The sequence below is a fragment of the Calypte anna genome, chromosome 4A, assembly GCF_003957555.1.
Source record: "Calypte anna isolate BGI_N300 chromosome 4A, bCalAnn1_v1.p, whole genome shotgun sequence".
Classification (NCBI taxonomy): Eukaryota; Metazoa; Chordata; class Aves; order Apodiformes; family Trochilidae; genus Calypte; species Calypte anna.
In genome coordinates, this window is record NC_044248.1 from 18,243,731 (window position 1) to 18,265,246 (window position 21,516).

At 40.6% G+C, this 21,516-nt stretch overlaps 1 protein-coding gene across 1 annotated transcript in view; it reads right to left on the minus strand.

Annotated features, from left to right (window-relative positions):
- CLOCK (clock circadian regulator) overlaps nucleotides 1-20,202 on the minus strand; it is a 60,791-nt gene extending 40,589 nt beyond the window's left edge. Inside the window, exons 1-3 of the mRNA XM_030449646.1 lie at nucleotides 20,126-20,202; nucleotides 19,894-19,898; nucleotides 10,023-10,122 (exon numbers count right to left, since the gene is read on the minus strand). The gene's annotated coding sequence lies outside the window, so the exon portion shown is untranslated. The remainder of the gene's footprint in view (nucleotides 1-10,022; nucleotides 10,123-19,893; nucleotides 19,899-20,125) is intronic.
- Between the last annotated feature and the right edge of the window lie 1,314 nt (nucleotides 20,203-21,516).

Consider the following 21,516-nt stretch of genomic DNA (forward strand, 5'->3'; position numbering starts at 1 on the left):
GTGTTAAATTACAATCAGAGAACAAAATAAGGAAAAATGAGATTCTTTCAAAAAGAAATTAGAGTTGTAGTTGCTACTTGAGAAGTCTGCTTCATATTTAAATGAAACACACTCCCATGCATTGCTGCATCTCATGTGGCAACCAGTGACAAATGAAATTTCTGGACAGAATGAGGTTTGCTCATTTACACTGATACAGACTCGTGGATCAGCTTCTGGATAGGAAAACAAATCCAGAACTCAGCCTTCTAGTCAACAGGGAACTCCAGCAAAATGTAATGCATAATAGTGTGTGTGTATATTCATGCACATATATCTGATGTGTTGCTAAACTGGTATCAAACTATTTAGCAAATAACATGTTAATTAGCATGAACTGTGACCGGTTTAAGATGATCTGCAGGACAGATACTTAAACTAACAGTAGCTGTTTGTAACTTTTAGGAGTTGTACAAGTATACCAAATGGACATACATAAAAAATCATTAGGAAAGCTGCTAACAGTATAACCCAAGAACTCCCAAGAACAAATGACAGTTGTTCTAGAAAGCTAATATTTTAACTGAAATTTAACTATTTACCTCATGCAGAAATGCTACGTGTAAATACAACACTTTAAAATATTTCACGATGGGCATAATTTTTTTTTCCAAGATGATTGCACAATCCCTGATTTGTGCAGCTGTGGAAGTGTTTCTGATGCTTAGATTTCCCAGTGTGGGTGACTCATGTATAGCAAAATTATTCTGTAAAGCTTTTGTGAAGAGTGGACTGTTTGACTGCCTGAGAAGCAGAGTAGGCAGCACACTTCACTGCAAAGTGTCTTCAAAAGAAAGAAGTGGGACTTTGCATTCATGTTTTCACAAAACCAGAGAGAGGAACATTTTAAGCTCCAACACTGAAGAACAGTTCTCATCTGAAATTACCAATCAGTTCCTCCTTGCCTCCCTCTACGTCTTTACCCTAGAATTCCTGCACATCAGCCTGAAGACCAGCAAGTGATAAAAAAAGAAAAATGAATGAGATAAACAGAACAAAGCAAAATAAGGGAAACACTAGGGAATACTGACTTCAGAGAATCCTGATATGGTTTGGGTTGGAAGGGACCTTAAAGATCATCTACATTCAGCCCTCCTGTATCAGCAAGGACACCTCTCAATAGACCAGGCCGTTCAAACCCCATCCAACCTGGCCTTGAGCACTTCCACATACAGGACATCCACAACTTCCCTCAGCAACCCGTTCCAGTGCCTCACCTCCCCCACAGTAAAGAATTTCTTACGAAGATCTACAGACACCCTCCTTACAGTTTGAAGCCCTTCTCCCCTGTGCTGCCACACTACATGATCTTGCAAAAAGTCTTCACTGTATTCAAAAAAGATGTAGCAAAATACACACCTGTATTAGCATGCTTGCTATTATATTCATCAGATTAACAAAATTTAACAGAAGTGAAGACTTACTTTTTCCTAAATTCTGGTGTCTGCCAGTGGATCCTTCAGTTTTTTTCTCAGTACAACTGCCTGTTATAGAAAGTTTATACATTAAATAAAAACTCAATACCACAACTACAGAATTCCAAACCCCTCCACTGTACTACTCCTTAATTTCATTAAACAAAACACTAAAGTTATTCTTTTCTCAGAACTTCAGTGTAACAAGGAGCAACTGGAATCACAGTACCCACAAAACCCAAGATACAGGAGAAGTCCTTAATATTACATAGATAAGAAATACCCTAACAGGAAAAGGAAAAAACCCCAACACCTGGGGACAGATGTTAGGTAGCCTTTCACCAACCTACAGTAAGCAGTAATCAAAAGGAAACAGAACATCAGCCAACATTTAGTCAATAACTGGACTTGCTCAGGCAAGAAAGATTATGCAGTATTTTAAACAAAGGGGTAGCGCTGCATGAACTAAGCAGAAACAGCAATAAAAATAGCATATAAAGTCAACTCAAAATTTCATGTAATTTTACTGTAATAACATGCGTTCTTATATATATGAAAATATATACTTACTTGAGTATTCAAATATCAAGAATACTGAACACAACTGAATTTCTGAATGTTCAGTAAACACTATTCCAAGGAAAAATTAAAGTTTCAGGTAGCACTGTTATAACTTAACCCACTGGTTTTCACCCTTCTATCCATTTACACAAATATTAAACTTGCTCAAATTGTTTCTTTATTCTCCTGAGCAGCAGCATGCACTCCTCCTTTGTGGCTTGCTACTGACATGAGCAGAGGCTTTCAGAGCTTGTGCTAAAATGACTTAAGAAAGGCCACTGAATTCACCTCCTTAGGGTCACCCCAGAAGCAGCAAAAGCAGATCAACAAATTCCACACTCCCCTAGATCAGCATGATCTTTAAAATGTTGGATGCAGTAAGTTTGATTATAAATTCAGTTTATAACTATATTACACTTTGTAACGATGATTATAATTCCTTAAGCATTGGGAGTTTTTAGACTTTGCAGACAAATTGAATGCTCGAAACAAAAATTCTGTCAGTTATTCCCTGTTCTCCCCCATTTCATTTTTTTTTTTTTTATCATTGATCATTTGATATAATTTGATAATTTTAAGATCACAGAACTGACTGAAAGACAGAAAAAATAACTGAGGGATTTCTAAGCCAAGCTTTTTTAAGAGTTGCTGCTACTTTATTCTTTGGGTAAGAATTTTCAAGATTAGGTATGGGGAATGAAAAAAGGCCACAAAATCATCTCCTTTTTGTAGTTCTGGAAATTCAGATTCTCTCCTGATACTTCCACATAAACTTTGGAAAGTTTTAAATGAGTCCTTATGGTTATTTATATGAGAACTATCGGTCCCTTTTACCACCTGCAATACTCAACACAAAATCATATCAGCTCCTTTGGACCATACTTACTATATTTGCATGACTTCAAACTCTTTTCCCCAGATTTTCCATTTTTTCCTCTTTTACCAATTTTCAAGCCTTTCTTTCACAGAATGATCAGACTACACTATTTCTATCCACCAAAACATGTCTTGCTATGCTTGCTTCTTGCCCCTCAAAGCCTTCTCTGAACTCTCAAGTTCTCAACACCTCCTGAATTAGTATCACCATAATTTTATTTGGGAACCTTTAGAACCTTCCCCTCCACGTCATTACTGACGATGCTAAAATTAGCACTGCTTAAAAGACCACCATCTCAACTAGCAAACAGGAGCTAGTTAAAAGTCAAGTTGCACTAGATGTATTTTACAACTAATATTTTAAATAAAACAAAAAGTGATTATCCACCTTGATTGGCTCTTTTCCCACTTCATTAGCAGTACCTGACTTAGATCATCCAGCACTTAAGTCCAAAACAGTAACAATAAGAAAGAATTCATAAAGATGTTATAGCTACCTTCAATTTTCAATTAATGTAACAGTTATCAACAAGTAAAACTATTATCAGATTTTATTTTAAATGGCAATTCCCTTCTGCTCAGAACATTGTGAATATGGTTTCACTTACTTAGGATCTTGCTAGTAGTGTATCTAATACTGGTATCGAAGAATGGGATACTTTTGCTGCTACAATCTTTTTTTTTTAATAAATTAAATTCTTTTAAATGTCCCTATCACTAGAAACCTTACTTGGATCTGGGAAATTTTCTGGAAAATGCTGAAAGCTAAGTCCTAGATTCTGCAGAGGTGTAACAAGCAAGAAATATAAATGAACTTAGTCCTAACAATTCATTTAGACTGGTGGCATATTACACTAATGCTAAGTGTAAAAAACTCTTTGGAATCTCTGAACTTAAATTTACATTGGTCAGAGGGAAGACTATTTACAACTATTGCTTCAAGATTAAATGATTTAACAGGGGCAACTAATGGTACTGAAATTTTCAAAACCTTAAAAAATGCCATCTACAACCTCAAATTGAGAAAATACAGTCCAAGGGAAAAAAAAAAAATCTTTCTTGATTCATGACAGCTCAATGCCCAAATGGATGGCAATAATTTCAAACACCTGTGAAGACCATCTCTTGCATTTTTTTGTCTTCCACTTACTTTATGACTGCAATAAAACACTGGATTTGATTTTTTCCCATGCAGATGAACAGCTCAAGCAAAACACTTGGGATGAGAAGTACACAAATTTTAGAAGTCTCTATAAGAATTACAGAAATAAAGAAATCAGAACACTCCTATTTTTAACAATTTAAGAATATAAACAGGGAAGGAGAATTGACTAGATGACTAAAATTTCAAAAGACAGTAATAATTTAGTCATTTGATTCACTATCACATGCAGTGAAAGTCACACAATGATTTGGGGTTGGAAGGGACATCAAAGATCACCTACTTCCAACTCCTGTGCAATGGGCAGGGACACCTCTCACTAGACCAGGTAACTCAAAGCCCCATCCAGCCTGGCCTTCAATACTACCAGGGAGAGGGCATCCACAACTTCTCTGGGCAAACTGTGCCAGTATCCCAGGACCCTCACAGCTGGAATTTCTTCCTCATGTCTGAACTAAACCCATACCCCTCCTCCTATCACTACACATCCTTAGAAAAAGTCCCTCCCCAGCTTTCCTATAGGCTCTCTTTAGGTACTGGAAAGCTGCTAAAAGGTCTCCTTGAAGCCTTCTGTTCTCCAGGCTGAACAACCCCAATCCTCTCAGCCTTTCTTCAAAGCAGAGGTGCTCCAGCCCTCTGAGCAGCTTCACGGCCCCCCTCTTGACTTGCTCCAGCAGCTCCATGTCCTTCCTGTATTGAAGGCTCCAGACCTGGACACAGTGCTCCAGGTGGGGTCTCAATACAGCAGAGTAGCTTGGAAGGATCACCTCCCTTCACCATGCTTCTTTTGATGCAGGCCAGGATATGGTTGGCTTTCTGGGCTGCAAATGCATATTACTGGCTCATGTTGAGCTTCTCAGTAACCAGCACTCCAAAACCTTCTCCTCAGGGCTTTTCCCAATACATTCTCTGCCCAGTCTGTATTTGTACTTGCAAATGCCCAACTCATGTGCAGGATCTTGCACGTGGCCTCGTGGAACCTCACACAGGTTGCAGGGGGTTCCTCTCCAGCTTGCCAAGGTCCCTCTGGATGGTGCAATTTCCTTGACAGTTTGTATTAATAAAAGCTGCAAGAACATCTGCAGCATTTGGAAAGTTGTAAATATTAGCACCAAAACTTATAACTGAATGTGTAGAGCAGATACATATCACAGATGTTAACTGCCCTCATCTACTGACCTATAACTGAAGAGAACAATTTTGGTTATACCTCTATTAGCAAGTAATCTGGAGCAGTAGAAATGGATCAGTGTATCAAAGCAGCTGGTGCTGACACTCCTGTGCTAGCTGTTTGAGGATTTAGTTAGGATTAGATTTCATCTGCTCACCATCACACAGGCCATTCAAAAATTTCCCAGGATTTAGTAATTGATTCAGACCTATATATGTACCCAGTAGGAATAGAAGGGCACTCTTGCACCTGCAGCAGAACTGTCAAACAAGTTTTCTACAAAAGGCATGTAGTTCAGACATGCTGAGAAAGTGTGTGAATTCAGACTAAGCAAAGCAGGTGCCATCTCAAAAAAACAGGATACTTGAGGGCACTGCAAGACTCTAGAAACATTCTGTATGCTTTTCTTCACAATTCCTTTTCACAAAACAACAAAGAAATCTTTGCCCTATTCCAGAATTCAGCAGATGACACAGAACTACTTATCCCTATCACTTTGGCTCCCTTCACTTCATTATATCTTTTATGTCCTTCTTTGTCCCTTAAATATTTTACTTCTTCTCTTGTTTGCCCCTTATTTCTCTCAGATTTTTCTCTCATTTGTTTCCTCCTATTTGTGCTATTGAATACAGCACGACAAAACTGAAGAATCCGGCACCTCTGAAATTTCAGACAGAGCTGTCAAGTGTTGGTTTTTATCTGGATATCTAAATGGTGTAGAAGGAGGCAGGGATACAAGTACAAGAACAGTGATTTAATTTGCCCTAACTCAAACAAAATTTAAAAGGGCTAAATATGAACATGTGTTTGCTTCAATAATTCCAATTGATCTACAAATCCAGTGCTGAGCAACTATGTAAATTGAGAAAAATCAGATTAATGACAGAGGAATACTAGTCTACTGCAAGACTGAAATTAGCCTGGTTCTAAACATCATCACAACAAGAAGACCATGGCACATATGCAAATGGAAATTAATCAAGCAACTTATATTATGGAAGAACTTCATTATAGAAACACTAGATAGAAATATATTTGGTGTATACACAACTTTTTACCTTGGGAGTAAGACCAGGAATATATTTCTTAATCTTTGCCTCTTTTTTTTCTCTCCTTTCTGGGCTATGTCATTTTTAATTTTCCAGATTTTTGTAAATGAAAGAATGTGTTTCAGTCTATTTGCTAAAATGTAGATGAAAAGAAAACCAGATTTCTAAAGAAATTCCTAAAGAAAAGCTGTCTTTTAGAAAAAACAAAAAACCTACACATATATATATATATATAATGACAAACTTTTTCACTTCACTTCGGAAGCTTTCTCCTATGTACACATGGGCTTCGAAGCAAAACCCAGTGTTTGTGAGTAATTCTGGCTTAAGTAAAAAAAACCCAGCAGCAATTTCACTACCATTAAATACAACTTACTCCACTGATTTTTTAAAACCCTATGAAGCATTTACAGAATCTTTAGTATAAATTCAATACTACATTTTTAACCCACAAAATTCTAAGGAGCAATAAATTGTTCTATTTACTCTTGTACTGAACACAACTTTCCTCTTCCCATAACACATGAACACCAGACCCTCTTGAGTCTCTTCAACACAAAAAAAGCCCCAAAATATTTGAAAAAGTTCACTGCAGTCCTAGAATCATCAAAAGGAAAAAAATGGAAATGTTAAGATTATCCTCCACATTTATCCTGGTTTGAGAGGACCAGGACAGAAAAACCCTGCCTGGGACAGCACCAGCAGCTGCCAGGCTGTAGATGTATATAGTGCTATAATGGGGAGCAGCTGAGCCTATGGAAGGAGGGGATGGGTCATGTGACCTAAAGGAACCAATCACAGTATTCCTTCACATGATGCTCAGTATAAAATGGTTCCCAAGAGAGTCCTCTGGGGAGATTTTCTCTGGCTGGTGTGCCAGCTGGGTTAAGGCCTTCTGGCTGCTACCTTGTTTCTGCCACTGCTGCTCTCCCTCATTTTCTCACTGGAGAAGGGCAGCATTTACTAAGACAGGACACCTCCTACCTACTCAAGGTTTTCCAACTTTAAGGTCTCTCTCCCCTGTTCCCTTCTTCCCTCTGGGAGTGAAGTGGGAATAACAGAGAGCATCTGTCACTGCCCAGCTACTGTCCAAACCATGACAATACTATAAATTCCAGTTTCAGAAAAAGCAAGTGGAACTAGAAGTCACCAAACTGTCTGGCAAGTATGTCTTCATATGTTTCATAATTCAAATCTTTAGACAAACATTTCTCCCACAAAGCACCTCCCTCCCATCTCTTCCTGGCATAGCAGGGAATACCTTTGCTATGGTCAGCAACCCCACAACTTTACATCATTATTTTAAGTCAACTACCCTCATCCCAATGTAAAACCTAGGAAAATCTCAGAAACAATCTATTTTTTCCCCTTAAATCTCAGCAATGAAGAGACCATTTTTTAGATAATGAGCTTTCTATACCTTTTAAACAAATTTTGGTTTAATGGGTTGCAGTTTTCACTGTGATGGGCAGAGCAGCATCAATAATCACAACCCAGATAACCAACTGCTCCACAAGACTGTATTTCCCATCCCTCATGAATGGGCTCTGATTGTGCTGCTACTCCTCCTTATTCATTGCACTTCTACAACAGTTGTATAAGAACAAATCAGATTAAGACAGTGGATTGATTTCACTGTTTTCCTGAGTAAATATAGTTATGTACAAGCAGTGGTATGGGCATATTTCCCTATTACCACAAGCATTCACACCTGTGCACAGATCTGTAAGAAAGACTACAACAACTTTCAAATCACTCTTCCATTTCTACAGCTCAATGTCATAAGTATTTCTTATTTAGTTATTTGGTTTCCCTGCTTCTATGAAAAACAGTATGGAAAATACTTCTTTATAAGTAAACACAAAAGTTCTGTAACTTAAGAACCATGAAGATTTGCAATTAAAAAAAATATCTCTGAGGAAGAAACCAAGCATAAGAACTAATGAAAGTGTCAATGTGAAAGAAAACAGCCCATGGAGGGGCAAGCAGTAAATAAAGGTGAAGTACACTCTAGAGAACTCAAATTCTTAACAAATACAAAGCAGGTCCTCATGGTATGAAAAGATTAGTGGAAAAGCAACACCAAAGATGCAGAGCATACGTGAGTTTTCACGATGCTCATAAAGAAGTCTTTTTGTAACTTTGACCCACACAGAGTATTTGTTGTTCAAAGTAATCTATTTTACTATAAGCTGTTCTCAACACAAGTTTAGCAATAAGGAAGAAAAATCAAAGACTACAGAAAAGTTGACTCAAAAATGCAAAAAAGTTATGGAAATCTACCACTAAAGCAGCATTTGAATGACAGACTCAATAGCAAAGGAGAGATGTGTGGAAAAGCCCAAGTAGTGTACAAGAAAGTCACCTTATTCAGTGTTTGTACCTGACATTACAAGAGTGGAAGAGATGAGGCCTGTTTTCCTCCCACAGTCCAGCCAGGACATGCTCAGTAGCTCGGTTTGGTTATGACTAAGAGGATTTGGAATATATCTACCTCATCTGACTTGGACAGAGGAAATTGATTTAGGTAAATCACTGAACTGGTACAGAGTTTGGGATGGCACCCAAAAAAAAAAAAGAAAAAAAGCCCTTCATGTCATACTCAGACACAGGCTGACTTGTAAACTTTTAGCTGAAGCAGATATGTAACCCAAAGAATTACTGCTCAGTGATTTAAGTCTTGCTAAATTATAAGCAACTAAAACCAGGTCTTAGAACAGAAAGCATTAACCATCATTAACTACCTGCAACTCCATTCCCCTTCCTTCATGCACGACCAAACATCTCCAATGCATGATAAGCCTTTAAGAATATAGGAAGGTGTTCTGCCAGCAAGGCAGAATAATCCAGTTTCAGCAAGATTAGCACAACATCTGATCTACCTAAATAGGTCGGTTTCTTGGCTTTTGTGCTGTTGGGTTTTTTTTGACCCAATTAAAAAAAAAAAAAACAAAAACAAAACAACTGAACAGATGAAAAAGTATAAGAATAATATCTACTTATATAGAAAAAGCATTTAAAAACAGACATAACAGCTACAGGGGGGCTATGGCCATGATCTTCATGATACATTGAAACAAAACCTCTTTGTTGCTCAGATGATGTACCTTAAACTACCCTGTCTGCCCTGTGCTTCCCTTTGCATGACCATGGACACAGAAAGCAACTGGTAACCTTACAGCAACAAAAATGAGCATCTCTTGGCCCATTTTCAGCTGGATAGTACATAGTGTCCAATCAAGGAAGTGGGGAGATGCAACCCTTTCATAAGCAGGGTGAGATGCCAACAGAGATATTACTTCTTGAACCTATTAAGATGCAGTCTTTTCTGTGTATTCTGACATTAATGGGTTATTAAGCTCATTTCCACTTTAACAAGAGCATCTGTGGAAAAAAAAAAACGCACCCAAAAAAGCCATGAGCAGAGCAATACATATGCACTGCACCAGATCCCTGGGAGAGGTATTATCTCAGCCTCCAGATACCACAGAGCCACACTGTATTGCTGGGGGAAGTGCCATCATGAGGGTTTCCAAGACAGCTCAGGTACAGTTACTTGAATTGTTTCATTCCATGCTCCAGTGTACAGAATGAAAGCTTATAAAAAGTTTGTTTGAAGTTTATTCTTCCCCCCCACATTAATTTAAATCTCACATTGAAGTGGAATGTCTAACTTGCCTGAGGTTGAAAAGGAGATGCTTCTGTTTAAAACATTACTGTTCTAGTAGCAATAAAATCTACATACTTACTTAAATTACCCAGAAATGCATTGTGCCTTGTAGAGTGGGTGGATAGCATTAGTAGTCCAAATGTGATGTCATCCGAGCAAGTCTTCTTTGGCACAGTCTTCTGAAAAACAACAACAAAAATCCCCACAGTTTTATAAAGATTAATCCATTCAAAACAACTTTCAGAGGTGAACACTTGATTGCTGCTGTTTATTCTCCCACCATTTCAACCACTTTATTTCCATCCTTAAACTGTCCACCATTCCACTTTGCAATTCTTCTGTAATGAAGTAAATTGTAATTGTAAATGAAGTAAATGCACATGCAGAACACTGCATACCACCTTTTATGTAGCTCTGGCACTGCCTGAAATCCAAACCTGTGAGATAAGTGCTACAGTCTAATACTAAGAGTAAAGTTATAGTTTTAACGCTCCCTACAAAACATTAATATTACAATTATTTTATTACAGTTGCTTTGCGGTATATTACGATTATGAGCATCACTAATAGACAAGGCAAAATTCTGGAAAGAAAACACATCAATATAACCTTAACTGTGTACTGCAGTTCAAACAGGGCATGTGATCTACATCAGAACTCAGTTTAGAACTCTCAGAGGCGCACACACACAACAGCATAACAAAAACTCAAATATCTTCCCCTCTCTAGTGATAAAACAGTAAGCTGTAAATACTGATACATCAGTAAGCTGTACTGAGCAGAAGACAGCTATACAATAGGTATTTCTATACACAAACTTCTGTTTATTGCACAGAGAAACAGCTCCCCATCTATCACAGATCACAAATTCTGTATTTCTACATCTAGTGCTGCCTTTTGAATACACATCCACTAATTTAGTAATACAATCTCACTAATGCAAACCCTTCTCAGAGAACTACTGCCAGTTACTACTACTGATACTTTTGACTCAGCACATCCAAGTGGCAAAGTATATCCTTTATGCTATACAGAAATCTACTTGTTAAACCGTGACACTACTTCTTTCCAGTGTATGCAAGAATAGGCAGATTTCCTCTGATATAACAAAAAAAAAAAGGAACTTCAAACTCCTGTTCTTTACCACATAGAAAGAAGGAGCTGTCAAGCTTGGGAGATGGTGGTGAAGAAGGTCTACCAGACAAGTTTGGTGGGATAAAATAGGTAGACCATTAGAATCCACTTACTGACTTCTCTACATGAAGATAAATGAAATATTCTTATGTTAGAAAACTATGTCTTGAATCAAATACCAGTATACAGATAAGAAACAGCAAACCACATGGAGCAGGAAAAGTGCCTAGGTGACATTTTAAAAAACAATATATACAAGTTTGAGATATTTTTTGTTTCTTCTGTCAGCAATACAAAGATTAATATAACTCAATACAGAACAACCACTAATATAATTGTCCATATAAAGGTAGTACCAGTTTAACAGAAATAATTTAAAAATACATTTCAGCTAATAATTTTTATGTAATAAAAAACATTTGTGATCCTTTTGACTTAGATGACTTAGTGCCTCAATTACCTTTGATATTAGAGGCTTTTATAGCCTTACCTCAACTGTGCTGGAACTCCTAAAAAGTCCTCCAGCACATACAAAAACCAGGTGTAACAGGAGAATGTGACAGATCAATATGAATTCCTGAGATTGAATCATTAGGCACAGTTGCCTGTTGTTTTGCCTCACTTCGAAAGCAAATGAAATTGACAGATAAATTTCTTAAGGGGTTGAAACGATTTCTTAGTACTAGAATTTGTGTCCTCAATTTCCTGCCAAACTGATAAAAACAGCACATTCCCAAATCCTCTTACTGTCTTACTGTCTCATAGGTTTTTTTTTTTCTTCATAAAATGTAGTTATTTGTAAGTTTCTACATATCTTTTTCCTGCCCTGTTTCCTAACACCTTCTCATTACTCTTCATCTTGATACAGACTACTCTTCTAATTTTATTAAGCTTTCCTTATGTTGCCAAATAACATATTTTTCCTTTGTTCTTTCAAATCTCTATACTATTTAGACTTGCTTTAAGCTGGTTTTTGTATCTATATTCTTAATATTTCTACTTGCTGATCTACCTTACTCTGTTCTTAGCAACGACAAATTGTTTAATTCACTTACTGTGACTCACTTATTCATTTGATTCCTTGTCCCCTTTCTGAGGTCATTCTCATTTTCTATGTCAGTGAAATTCAGATCTCAAGCTCTTCAAGGCTTGGAACTGTACCTTACTATCTATGAAACAACATAAAAGCTTTAGTGTAGAACAAAATGTTTAGCTAATGTTTCTAAGCTTGAAAAAAAATCCCAAACAAAACAGAAGTACAGAATTTTAGCAATAAAAACATTTTCAGAAAGTATTTTAAGTAGAAATGCTGAGATATTAGATAGTTATCAGAACTACTATGCTAGTTTCACCATCAACCACAGAACTGCAAGTAGTAGCATGATTACATATAATCAATGTTGTGCTGCAGATGGCAAGAAAAACTTTATTAAATCACATTACTACATTAAAATTGACATTGAGAAAAGCGTGTGTGTTTTGGGAGGGGAGAATCTGCATTCCTATTCTGACAGTTCTTGGAAGCTGTGATTCATACAGCTACTTGCTTTTCTACTTGTAGTCAAAAAAGGTCCAATTTCCCTTGGAATATATGTCGCTACTATGAGTGCTTTAAAATAAGTACAAATTACATTCATGTAACCATTTTGCAGTCCACTATGATACTTTCAAAATGTTTAAATATTTTAATACTTGGAATTAGTGAACTAAAAATTCTGAATACTACAAAATTTGTGAAGGATCTATTGATTACTGAAGGCTTCAAAAAGTATATTCAGTATAATTGAGCAGGGAATTCTCTAGAAATGAAAGTAGCAACTTAATGAAGTTTTCTTCGCTTTTACCACGACCAAGTCTATTAGAAGACTCAGTAAATCTACCAACAGGACAGACTAAAGTTCTCCATTGAAACTTGATAAAATCTTAGAAGTTGAACATAATGATGTAAATTTCAGTCTGCCATTTATCATGATTAATAGGTAATACAAATAGAGGCAAGACCAGAAAGAACCAAAACCATCATTCTAAACCACAAATCCAGCTCCTTCTGGTTTTCAACTCCATGTTGCAAGACAGAGGCGTGGGCTTACAGGCTTGTGAGGTACAATCTTTTGTTCCTGTGCTGAGAGAAACCTATTTTACTATTAGTGCCCATATTTTGTACAGTAAATGTAAACAGAAATCTTTAGACAGTACCCCACCAGAACTCCACTACTTGGGGCACTTAATCTCTATGGCCTTCAAATGGAAAAGTCCTATTTCTTAAGCTCGTTATACTTTCTTTTCTTCTTTAATACTGAAAGTGAGGTCTAAATTCTAGTCTTTTCAAAGAAATACATCAAAACCATTTCTCCCCAAAACAATGGGAAGATACTGATTTAATCACATCTTAAAGCTACCAAACTAAGAGTCAGGCAACCTAGTAACATGTTCTGATCAGGACAGTAATTCCCTGGTTAATGGTCAAAATACCTTTCACCATCTTATCATTAAACTAGGTCTTCAGCAGGCAGTAAAGGAGGGTGCTGATAGCTTGGCCCCACTCTCTGCACCCCCCCAACAAGAAGCCAGCTCCCCCTCCCATCCTTCCTCTGACACACCACAATATTCTCAGTCCCCAGCCTCTTCTAAAACAGCTCTGTGTTCTACCTGTCTCCTCAAGCCCTCTTGGCACACACAACCATCTCCTGTTCTATCCAACACAGACCCAGCATGTGCTGAAAAAAAACAGGTCAGTGCCAAACTCACATTGCATTATCTCTCTCTCAAGAGAGTAGTGACACGTTTCTCTCTATCCAGTTTGCCTATTTTCCCAAAACCTGTAGGAACATTATGGTCTTTGGGATTTCTATCCCTCCTACAAACATGGATGCAATTGGTCAATGATTTCAAAAGCTGTTGGTGAGCATGTAAGGAAAGAATGAGAGGAAACAAGGAAAAAGCATAAATCACGTTTTCTTAGGAAACTGGCCTTTAAAAAAAGGACACTCCCTACAGCTTTTAATGGAGAAAATTTCTTGGCTGTTTACTGAGCCAAGGGAAATAAGCAGATTTTGGCAAAATATTTTCTGATTTCTCTGGCTTTTCACAATTTCACATTTAGGTTTCAAATATACCTTTAGGGGACTCAGTACTAGGAAAGTTACTCCATGTTCCCCTTAATGTATCTTTAAGTTTTTGGATGACTGATGAAAACTGAGATAAATTCAGACCTTTAGCACTTCTCTGACAAAGCCCACCTGAAACAATTTTGAACCTTCTATCACACCACTACGAGCCCACCCTCTCAGAATTCACAACCACCATCAACCTGATGGAATATTATTCTGCCAGGTTGTGTAAATTGCTAAATTATAGTCTTTACTTAAAGAGATTATTAACAGTGGGGCACAAAAAGGAGATTTCATATGACAGGATAAACAATTCTAAAGTACCATAGTGAGGGACACCTGCATCTCTCAGCGAGACTTCTGGAAACATTTGTAGAGATGTGAACCATAAAGGTAACCAGTGAACACAGGATTATGTCTTCACCTTCACTGCTTCTGAAAGCCTGGGACACAGGTAAGGTTAGTACACACAATCCTGGTCTCTGTTCTCGACATACAAAGCTAAGCTTTTCCCATTAAAACAAGAGTAATATATTCTTTCAACACACCAGCAGGAGGGGAAAGACGTGCTGTCCTTCTGCCCAGCAGCACCGTAACCTGGAACAGAGAAATCCAAAAGCCAATTTCCACTTTGCCAGACAGGGTTCAAACCATAATCTCTCAGCAGGCAAACTCTCCACAGTGCACTGGCAAGATGGATCAGCTCATAACTTCTCATTTCAGAGGCAATCTTCAGAACATAGAAGAAAAAAGAAAACGTGGAGCTGCTGGACACTGCAGAAGTATACATGTCTCTCTAGGGAGAAGGGCACCCAAACAAGAGAGGTGAGCTTTCAGTTCCTAATGGCATTTAAAATTGGAAGAAAATACAAAATAGTTTCCAGACTACAGGCCAGAACACAGGAGTTCACCTGTTTTTTTTCCAAGAAAATTACTGGCCTAGTATCTCTTTTTTGGCCCAATTAGACTTTAATTGTCTTGTACACAAGGAAAAGTAGATTTTTAGGGTTTGGGGTTTTGTTGGTTTGTTGTTTGCTTTTTATTTTTAATTTATTTTTTTTAAGAAAACATCAACAAAACCTCTTCCTCCTCACCTCTTTGTGTTTCTGAACAAAAGGGAGAGTCACCACAGGGTTTTGGTCGAAGTCCAATCCCATAGGTGTGCCTGAGGTGTGGTTTGAACATGCCTTTGGACAAGTGAATGCCTAATTTACAGATTGCCTAATTTATGAAGAGTAAACAGATTTAGATGCCAAGATGCTCAGTTGAGACAAGATTACAGAAGATCTAAATATGAACAAAACTTCAAGGTGTTCAAAAAACTCTACTAAAAAAACCCTAAAAACCTGTAAAATTCAGACAACACATGGCTACAATTTTATGTGAGGCCAGACACCCAAAATACATCCAAATCAGTTTTGATTCCTCTGTATTATTTTATGAATCTGGCCATACACCAAAATAGCACACATTAAAAGCCTGCTCATAACATGCAAATATCCTTTTTAATGAAGGTCTAAAAAGATCTCCATAAAAGAACATGGCCATATATATTTGCTTTTAAAATCCACTTTAATTGGATCTGCCTTACTCCAAGAATTGTTTTCTTCTGTTTTAACATAAGCATTTATCTTGTTGCACCAGGTGTCATTATCAGTAAAATATGAGCTTCAGAACTGAGGCTCTCACTTACTCTCCAATTATTAAATACAGTCTTAAGAACAAAGCATTAAAGTTTATGCCAAATTTGGCTATATTTTTTATCATGAAAATGAGGAATGCCCATAGTATCTACCAAGCTTCATAAGTTTCCTTCTCTAAATAAAAGACTTTAGTCATGAATCTCGTACCTAATTTTTAAGGCTCTATATTTAATAAATTAATACTACTAATGTTGACTTTGTAACTCAGTGATGCTCCTCAGAACATCAGCGCAGAGTAAGAAAACTAATGCAGTGATTTTAATGACAAAATGTAGCAGTTGGAAAGAGTCCAAAGCATGCAACACTAAAGTGCTTCAAGAATCTGAGAAGCCTTATTCCTTCCACATTAACACTAAATATATGACAACCACAGAGCATGAAGACTTTTTAAATATATGATTACATATTCTGGAAGTGGCTATAATTAAGAACTCATATTACACATAAAAAGCATGGTAAGAGACCATTAAGACTATCAAATTAAACACTCAGGTGTGAGGTATGCCGAAATAAAAGTGGCCTGTGCATTACAAAGGAATTTTGTGGCAGCAGTAGGGGTTGAGAATTCAATCCTTCAGGGCAGCATGCAGCTGCATTAACCATGAGCCTCCTTCCTCTTCTATGATTTTGCATTGCACATCTTTTAACTCCTGCAACAAAAGAATAAGGGAAGGTCTGACAGTTCCAAATTATTACAGACCCCCATTAACTGAGTTACAAAATAGCCAAGTGGTATGGTAAGCTTTTTTTGCCCAGGTGGGCCACAGAGAGAAGTTAATGAGGTATCTTCCCAATGGATATAGCCAACTTTGCTTGTCAGTTCCACTGAGACAACAGAATCTTTAATTTCAGATTCTGCTACATGACTGAAGGTACACTTCTAGACTTCTCAGTTGTTATTCTGAAAGACCACTAAATTCAAAATAATAATACCAATACTGTTAATAATAATTCAGCATTAGTAGAAGATAAGAGAGACAGTTGAATATTTTGGCAACTTTACATCGTTTGTCTCAGAGACGTTTTTTTATCCTCCAGAGATAAAGCTGCTTTAATACAGCTACTGCTTTCCCAGCACCCAGGTGACTTTCCCCTGTTCTTGATCCACCCCTCCAGTACTGACAGTTCAGCTTTCAACAGAGTGAACCACCTCAATTAACATACAAAAGTTAAAAATACTTTGCAAAATAAACAAATAAAAGGCAAGGATGGCATTAACAACCACCTCTGTCTTTGCCATGCAAGGATCTACTAATGCCATCTATATCCTCAGAAACATTTCTAGATCTGCTTGATCACCTGGTATTTACAATTTCTGGCCTTCATATAGAAACTAGTACTTGGGAAGGGCTGAAACACTTAAATGCACTCTTTTTTTACTTCAAACATCCACCGAAGTCTTTTCCTCAAGAAAAATTAACTGATTACAGTGTGCTGAAAAGGAAGTCACACAAGTTATAATTCAACTTCTCCTAATTATATCATGTGTTTTGTATTAAAAACTATATTAGAACACTGGTTTTCTATCAAGCCATATTTAATTTACTAAATTAGATTGAAGCTGTAAGACTTCAGACAGCAAATCACACATCTCTCCTGAAGGGGTGCACAGCTAAAAAAGGAGCTGTTTTCAAATGATGGAATTATCTAGAGGAGAAAACATTACTATTTTCAACACAAATTATTTTCAGTAAAAAATTCACAGCTTTTCAAGTTGATAAGAAATATTTCACATAAAGAACATATAAGAATGGCAGGGGTGGTAATCACTACTAGTCATTTGCAACTTCAACTTTTTTGTACAAATCTAGGGAAAAAAAAAGCTAAAAACTCTTGAAAGTAGCAATTGCCTTGGCAAGAGCAATCTATTAATGAAGATTCATGACTTCAGAAAAATTCTATGCTAAAAAGATAATTAACCAACACTGCAAACAAAATTTAAAGTAATTACAACTTATTTTTTAAATTGCTGAGTACCAAGTAAGTAACATTTGTTACAAAAGGGAGTTTATGGGGTCCTTGGAACATTAAAAAAGAAAATGCTCTCTGCTTTCATCACATCCTTTCATTTTTGCTAAGTTTGTTAAACTTTTCTATATAAGAATATGAAGGGAAGAAACAAAAAACAAGACATGGCTGAATGACATGTTGAACTACTACATATCAACCTTGGACTTGTTTGCTTTTTTCTGTTTGGATTGTTTCTTAAGAAGAGGTAATCTCTTGATTTACCAACAAAATACTCAAATCAAAAAAAAAAAAAAAAACCCAACCCTAATCCAAACATATAATGTTTGGTAATCTGAAACCAGTGTCTGCAACACCTCTGAGGAAGTATCTTAATTAGATATATATATGTGTGTGTGTGTGTATATATATATACACATGTATATAAAAACACATAGTATATATTAAAAAATAACTGCATATAATAACTGTCAAGAAAATTATGTCTAATTTTAAATAACAGGGCCCAAATCCACAGATACTCATAGACAAAACCAATTTCATTTCTGTAAGACTGAACAGTGTGAAACAACTGCCATTGTTCCAATGAACTTTCCCAGGACTACCCCAGTTGAGGTGTACTTGTCAAGCACTCAAGTACTTCTTTCCCTAGAGTATTTAGAGTATTTGCTTAAACAGTCCTCTTGCCTTCTGGCACACCTGTCACCCAGAGCAATGATCGAGGTTAAATATAACCACATTGAAAAAAAAAAAAAAAAAAAAAAAGTAGTTAATTTTAACCTGGATCACTTCCCCAACCCAGTTACCGGACAGGGTTCCACGACCCGTGGTGCTGGCACAGCTGAGGGGGGCAGCAAAGAGGTGAGAGCTGGGAGCAAGGAAGAGACAGGCCTGGTTAACTTAACACTACCGCCAAAAACACTGCTTGACAAGCTATGGCATTAAAAACAAAACTAAAACTTACTTTAAGGATTCAGAGGATCTGGATTTGTGATCAGTCACTCCGCCTCTACATGTCACTTCATATCCCAACTAGAAATCTGAATTTTCCCATGCCTTTTAGTAGGTCAACTTAACACGCACATGAAAACAGATGCCTTACGAGAATCTCACTACAAATACGGCTGATAGTTTACAAGAGCTCCTCCTCAAGAATAATAAAAAAAAATATTCCAAATATATATCCAGGCCTAAAGTAGAGAGAATCTGAAAGTGAAGCCAAGCAAAAAGCTGTATCTACTTTAACAGAAACACAAAAATTAAGTACCACAGATTCCCAGTGTCTCGATGGATGTGTTGCACAGAGCATTTGACAAACTGATTTTAGAAAGCAGGGATGCATGTAACTCGGGAGAGGGCCAGAGGATACTGAGGAGTCCACACGTTTAATAACACGAACACGTTGTAGGCACCGCAATAAAGTTATCAGAGAGGAAAAAAAAAAAAAAAAAAAAAAGGATAGAAGCAAAGAAGAAGCCCAAGAAGTCCGTAACTGAACCCTGCACCCCGCAGCTCCAGTCCACCTGCCGCAGGCAGCCTTGGTGCCGCAAGAGCCCTGGGCACCCTCCGGCCGCCCGAGGCCCCGCAGAGCTGCCCCGCCGCAGGGAGGGCTCGGGGCCCGTCACGGCCGGGCCGCCTCCTCACGGCCCTGCTGCCGGGTGAGCACCTCCCGCCGCGGCCCCGGCGCAGCCGCCCGCCAGCCGTGTAAACATCCCCCCCGCCGCTCACCGCGCTGCGCGGAGCCGCCGCGAAAAGCGTCCCCCACGCGTGGGGCGGAGAGGACGGGTGAGCCCCTCCGGCACCCACCGGACGAGCAGTCCCCGGAGGGCAGCGGCGGCGGGCGTGTGCCTGCCGCGGTTCTGCACACCCCACGGCCGAGGGGCCGACGGCGGCGGGGGATAGCGGGGAGTCCCTCGCCCGCCCTTCCTGCGCGCAGTCCGGGTGGCGGGGGCGGGAGCGGCCCGGGCGGGCGCTGGGCCAGGCGGGCAGGGCTCCAAACGTGCCCGAGAGTTGTGACAGGAGCAAAGTGGGTCACCGGGCCTAGCGGGTGCCCCGCGAGCGCCCCCCGCCCCCGGGGCCGGCCGCCCCCGCCCGCGCCCTGCCCGGGGGCAGCCGCTGCTCTCCCCGCCTGCCGCCACTGCCCTGGCAGCGGAGGACCCGCCGGCGCTGTCAAACTTTAACGGCCGCCCTCCGCGGCTTCCCCCGCCTTCCTCCCGCCGCAGGCAAGCCCGTCCAGGGAACGCCGGCGCCGCAAGCGCGCTCCTTACCCGGCACGGCCGCTGCCCAGCCCGACCCCTCCCGGCGAGAGCCGCTCCCCTGCGCGCAGCCCGGAGCCCGCCGCCGGCACAGAACCTCCTCCAGCGGCTGCAGCGGCAGCAGCCGGGCCCGGGTGAAGCCTCCGCCGCCACCGCGCCTGCGCCGCCGATCCCAGCGCCGGCGGCCGCGGCGCCTGGCGCCACCGCGCGTGCGCCGGAGCTCCCCGCGCGCTGCAGCCCCGCCGCCTCCGCGCGCCCGCGCCGCCCTCGCGCGTGCGCGGCGCCACCGCGAGGCGGCCCCCACCGCCCGCCCCCCCGCGCTCCCCCGCCTCCCCGCGCATGCGCGCCCCAGCGCCCGGGAGCCCGCGGGGCCGTGAGGGGCGGGGCACGCGGCGCTGCGCAGGCGCGGTGAGCGCCGCCGCTCCCTGACCTCGTCTGACCTCGCCTCGCGTCACCCCGCCGCCCTCTGAGGCGCTCCCTGCCCCGCTCCCCTCCGGTGCGGGAGGAAGGGAGGAAATGGCGGTGGCCGCGGTACCGACCGGCGGCGGCCACCGGGGGCGGCGCTCATGTAAGGTCGTGTCCCCGAGTCTCGGGAGCGGGGAAGACCGTCTCGGTGAGACCCGGCAGCGCCGCGTCCCCGCCTTGGAGCGTCTGGGCTCGCCGGGCTGCCGAGAGCCGGGCTGCGAGGTGGGGAACCGGGGAGCGGGGACGCTGCCCGACCACGCTCCGCCTCCGGGCAACGGCGCTGTGGGACAGCCAGGGTGGCCTGGGTGGCCTCCGCTGCCGCTCAGCGGGATGCGCCGGGGCTCGTTTGACCGGCGGGCGCGGAGCCCGGAGCTGAGCCGTCGGAAGGGGCTCTGCGGAGCCGAGGCGCCTCCCTGCCGGAGCTGTAAACCCGGTACCGAGCCCCGTTCTGCACTGTGTCTGAACGGGTGACACGGTGTGACTGTCATACCGCTCTTCCCAGAGAGGAATAAGCAGCATCTCGGATGCCCCCCGGGAAGAGCTGTGCCAGGAGAGGTTATGGTAGGGATAGAGGCAGCCTCGCCACGGGGTGGCCAGTGGTTTCCTTATTGCTGTGCAGAAACTATCAGTGATAAAGCTTAACGCAGTGGCAGTCAGACCAGCAGATTTGGCTGTCTCAGCCCCTTTGTCTGTGTACAACGCTTTTCATACCACTTCTTAAAAGTAGGCTTACCCAGCGTTAAGAATAAGAACCTTTGCCACGGTGGAAGTCTCAACACTTACTAAAATCTTACAGCTTTTAAGATTCTGTGCTAATACTGCACGGTTTGTACCATTTGTCTTGTAGAGTGCTAATATTGGCTGGTGAGGTTTGGGAGATTTCCGGACCACCAAACTGAGGGTAGGCTCTCAGCAAGTGAGTTTCTTGTTTTCTTAAT